At 37.8% G+C, this 5,565-nt stretch overlaps 2 pseudogenes; one reads left to right on the plus strand and one right to left on the minus strand.

Moving 5' to 3' along the window:
• Positions 1 to 2,299: 2,299 nt before the first annotated feature.
• Positions 2,300 to 3,997, minus strand: LOC117695034 (uncharacterized protein C2orf78 homolog; annotated as a pseudogene).
• Positions 3,998 to 4,430: 433 nt separating this feature from the next.
• Positions 4,431 to 5,128, plus strand: LOC117695202 (large ribosomal subunit protein uL11m pseudogene; annotated as a pseudogene).
• Positions 5,129 to 5,565: the final 437 nt, after the last annotated feature.

The raw sequence follows: 5,565 nt of genomic DNA on the forward strand, positions 1-5,565 counted from the left end.
GTTTTTCTTTCACAATTATCCTCTTTAAGAATTTCAAACAGGTCTCTGTCTTAACAGATGTAATTGCACAGCACTGTACTAACCATACATACTGAATTATTATGTATTAAGTTAAAAAAGAAAGAATCCCATTTCAATGAGCAAAGGTATTCATATGTGTAGATAAGGTGATAGATAATCTAGAGGAAGGCTCATGTAAATTTACCTTCCATATTTATTATTCTCTGCAGATATAATTAAGTAGTTAGAAAGAAATATTTTCCTTAATGTATCTATTAGCAAAATGTTAATGGACCTCCCAAGATATTTTGTTTGTTATTTTATACAGAATTTGGGTTAAAAGAGGAAAAGGCAACAGATTAATTTTGAAAATGTAAGCAGTTAACATTTATTGGCTAAATTGCCAATGTAAATATATGTTATACAATTAGGGATATAGGTATCTGTTTTTTTTTTTTTTTTTTCAAACTTCTCCAGCTTCCAAATCATTCCACCTAGTTTTTGTTAATTTCTATTTCCTTACATGTTATATTTAGGCTTTTCACTTTGAATGGGTATTGTAAAGCTTTCCACAGGAAGATTCAAGGATAAGGTGATGAGTGAAGCATTCAGTGGAGCTTATCGCAGCAGGATGCTTTACTAGCCCTTGACTGTGCAATGATGATTAGAGCATTTTACACTTATCTTCTGTCTATCTATGATTACAAACTAGCAATTTGAGGAGTTGTTAATCATGAGGGATCCAGCTAATAATTCAATTTACTTTGTATGGTGACTGAAAAAAAAATGGACTCTACTCAATTGCTTTCTTTGGATTGTCCCCTGTCACAATCAAGTTGTTATGTATAATAAAGTAATGAAAAGATTGCCATAAACAATAAGTAATCTGTCCAAACATGCTGACATTGTAAACAAACTTGACTGTTGCTTTCTATTTAAGTGCAGAAAAAGAAAGCACTCAATAAAGGCTTCCATTTAATTACTGTTGTACTTTTGAGAATGTAACTCCCAATTCGCTTTGTTTCATGCAAACATATACTTCATATGACTGCTACCTTTCTCATGATCAGTAGCTGAGTCCCTTTTAATTTTACTGGTCAGATAAGAACCCTCATTTTAAAATACATTTTCATTTGCCTTTTTTTTTTACACTGTGATATAAAATACCTTAACATTCTTTTTAGCTACTTCAATTTCCTTACAGTCACTATTACAATTGGACTTTATTTAAAATTAAAAGAAATTTCATCCTATATCTTAACATATACACAAACTAAATAATTTTAAATGTACAGGGGCCAGGAGTTTCTTTTTTCTAAATTGATTTAATGTTAAATAAATGTTTCTTGAGTTCCATTTCATATAAATACGATAAAAATTAAATAATTGATATTAAAAGGAACTTCAGAAGACACTTATATTAGTCACAAATAAAATAACCAACTTAACACCTTTTAGGTAATTTTAGTATGTATTCAAACATATGTGGATATTAATATTTTGTGTATTCATCTATATATAGTCTTCTATATTCCCACACATGTACCTATGTATATACATATTTACATATGTTTCTTTGTCCTTGTATATATCTGTAACGGTGACTATATCTCTTCTTGTCCATGGTAAAAAGTACTTTGTTATAAAGATCTGGCCAGCTCCTTAATTGCATAGCTATAATATCTAGAAATTTCCATATCTTTTTCCTTCTGAAGGAAAAGCTATAGTTTCCCAGAAGAGGTATACTTTGCAGCATTCTCTAGCTCCTGTTGAGCCCCCTTCTTCATGGCCTCCCCCTGGAGCTAAGTGTAAGATGATGCTTCAGGCTTTAAGGCAGAGAAATGAAGCACAGGATTAAACTGGATGGGTTGGTTACGTTATGTCACCTGGCACTGTAAGAAATTGACAGGGCTGGTTTGGCAGAAGCCATCAAAGATGACCTGAAAGGATGTGGTTGAAAGTGTGGTAGGCTGGGCTAAATGGGAATAACTCCCTTCAGGATAAGCTGTGCTGGCCCTGTTTGAAGCCGGGGAGAGAGGCTTTTTAAAATCAGGTCTGGCTCGAAGCTTGTTCAAGGTTTCGAAAGGCAGAGGTACTAACCTGACTTGCACAGGTGGGGCAGTTCCTACTGAGACATTCCCATGAGTACTGCTTTCTGACTCTTACCTGGAGGGTGGTTTGTTTGTTTGTTTGTTTGTTTGTTTGTTTTTTTGCCCTGGCCCTCAAGCATATCTAGCAGTTCTGTGGTGTCTGGGCCTGGCGCACGATCTTGGTTGCTGCTGAATGTTTTTAGACCTCCTTAGGAGATGCCAGTTTTTTTCTCACTCTTCTTCCCCAGTGGGTGAAAGACCTGCACAGACTCCAGCATGTGAATGGTGAGGTGGGTTCGAGACTTTTAAATCTATTGTGGCTGAGCTCAGGTGAATTCCCCTTCCTCTTGGTGGGCTTCTCTTCTGCTTTGACACTGTTCCTTGCCCTCTTAAGCTCCTCTGTTTCTTGGAGTTGTTTTCTGTCCACGTGGTCTTTCTTGCCCCTGTTCTGTGCCTGCTGGGGCTGCTTTGGGAGCTTCGTCCTCCAAATGCTTTGCGATGTTGTCAGTAGCCCTTTCACTGTCCCCAGCACTGCCTATAGCCCCCTTTCTCTTCACCAGGTCCTGGCACTGGATTTTGGCCCAAGGAGCTCTATCATGGAGCTTGGAGGCGTTGTGGTCATTCTTCCTCACCTGGTGAGGAAGTTTTCATGGGCTTTCACCTGGTCTATGTCCATGAGGCTGATGTTAATGAAGAGTTGGGGAAGGTGAATATCTGCCTCCAATGTAGAGATGTCTTCAAAGTCGATGCTGGATCCCATCGCATTCTCCAGTGCTGCTGATTCTTTCAGACCCAGGCTGGTGCCTCCCAAGTTGGCATTGTCAGAGCAGGTGTCTGCCTTAGGGCCCTAGCAGGAGCCTCAAGTGTCTTGAAGCTACACTTTTATTATTTTTACCTTGATGAGACAATAAAACTGTTAGATTCCAGGAGTGTGCATAGAGATAATATAGACATAAAGAGTATTGTGCTACTAATAAGTTGAGAAACCATGTTCATTGAATGTGGTCAGAAACAGCTTGACTCCCTTGTCCCAATTAAGATTTCTCCTTTTCCAAAAGAAAAGTTTTATTCTTTGAAATGGCCCCTCATTATTTACCAGTCAACATCTGATCCTCTTGCCTCAACCTCATCAGTTCATGGATTATATTGCAAATATATACCATCATGTGTCTCTCAGATCCCTTTTTGTAAAGATACAGTAGCAGAAACCTTTTTTGATTTTGAAAACAATGTCCTCAATTACATTTAATTTATAATAACAGAACCAATACTTGTATTCTTTTTTCTAGGGAGATTCAAGTAAGGAATAAAACTAAAGAAACAACAATTTTATGTGACCTCATGATTTCTTTGAAAATATGTTTCTTCATGGTGTCTATTGGAACACTGACAAAGCAAAGCCACCTGAATAATCATGAGTGCCATGAGTACCCAGGTCTATATTTCTACAGCTCATTCCCCTTTAGAAGAAATTGAGTTTCTTTGAAAGTTTTCAGTTTGAAGAGGACTATAAAAAAAGCAGAGTACTGTTTGAGAAGAATATCTTCAAAGAACTACATGAAGATGTCAAGAAGTCACATCAAAGAAAAGCTTGTACTGGCCATGTTTGAAGTAATTTCAGTATGACAACTAGAGTAACCAAGGCAGTGTGTCGGCCATTACAGTTTGTCATCTGAGAACTCCCTTAGTTCCATGCTCCACTTTTTCATCAGGCTATTTTTTAACATGGTATTTTTTTTTATGAGTTCTTTGTGTATGTTTGACACTGATCCTCTGTCCAATGTACATCTGGTAATGATATTCTCCTATTCTGTAGACAGTCTCTTCAATTAATGGACGGTTTCCTTTACCATAGGGAAGCTGGAACCCCATTTACCAATTGTTGGTCTTAGTTCCTGAGCTACCATAGTCCTTTTCCAAAAGTTGTCGCTTCTTTCTATATTGTGAATTGGACTCCCTACTTTTTTTACAATAGACAATGATTTCTAAAGTTGTTGAAAAATATAATTGATATAATTTATAAGTAATATCCTAAAGATAAACCATTAATTTCAAAGAGAAAATGTAACTTTAATATGTATAAAACTAGGATTTAAATTTGGATTTTCACACTTAGGTATAAGTTAAACCTTTATGACAGGAACACTATAAATTCACAAATATGATTCATAAATATCATTTCCTTTAGAAACTTATTTGTCTAAGATTTTTTGTTTAATAGATATTTAGGATAAATATTTTATTTTTATAAATAACTTTCTAACGGAAATAATATTTATGAATCATATTTGTGGATTTGTATTATAGGTAAAACACAATGGAGGTGACCTCTGTCCCAAAATGGCAGCACTCAGAGCTTAGTTCTTTGCTTTTCCGAGGCGAACTTAGATTAAAATCCTACATCATGTCGAAGCTAAGCCAGGTCACTCGGACCCTCAAGAAGCCCGAGGCTGTCGGCGTGATCCGGTCTATCGTGCGAGCAGGCCAAGCTATTCCTGGGCCTCCACTAGGTCCCATCTTGGGTCAGCGAGGTGTCTCTATCAACCAGTTCTGCAAAGAGTTCAACGAGAAGACAAGGGACATCAAAGAAGGCATTCTCCTGCCCACAAAAATTTTTATAAAGCCTGACAGAACATTTGAGCTCAAGATTGGACAGCCTACTATTTCCTACTTTTTGAAGGCAGCTGCTGGGATCGAGAAGGGGGCCTGGCAAACAGGGAAAGAGGTGGCAAGCCTGCTGAGTTTGAAGCACATATACGAGATTGCCTGTGTGAAAGCTAAGGATGATACTTTTGCCACGCAAGATGTACCTCTGTCTTCTGTGGTCCGCTCCATCATTGGCTCTGCCCGTTCCCTGGGCATTCGTGTGGTGAAGGACCTCAGTGCAGAAGAACTGGCAGCTTTCCAAAAGGAACGAGCCGTGTTTTTGGCTGCTCAGAAAGAGGCGGATTTGGCAGCCCAGGCAGAAGCTGCCAAGAAGTGACCCCAACTTTCTGCATTCTGAGAATTTGAAGTGAGAGGCTGAGAAGGGGGCCCACCGAGGAAGCTGAGCCAAAGGACTTCATGCAACCCTATTTATAGTTTCCTGATGTATTTCTATACATAAGCTGCCAAGGGATCAAGCCTGAATAAACATTCTTTGTCATAAAAAAAAAACCACAATGGAGAACACACAAAAATAAAGATATATATATTGTTGCAGAGAACACAGGCAATTTTAGAAGACATTACTAACACACCTATTAATCTTTAAGATATATAAATGGATGTTCACTTTGTCATATTAAAACAGTATTATATAACATACACTCTATTATATATATGAATCTGATATCCAAGCTCTGAAGCCAAGAACTGAGGAGGGTCATAAGAAGTGAAGAGGGGTCTAGAAAGATGGTTCAGATGTTCAGAGCAGTGACTGCTTTTCCAAAGGTCCTGAATTTAACTCCCAGAAACCACATGGTGGCTCACAACC

Source organism: Arvicanthis niloticus, chromosome X (genome assembly GCF_011762505.2).
Source record: "Arvicanthis niloticus isolate mArvNil1 chromosome X, mArvNil1.pat.X, whole genome shotgun sequence".
Classification (NCBI taxonomy): domain Eukaryota; kingdom Metazoa; phylum Chordata; class Mammalia; order Rodentia; family Muridae; genus Arvicanthis; species Arvicanthis niloticus.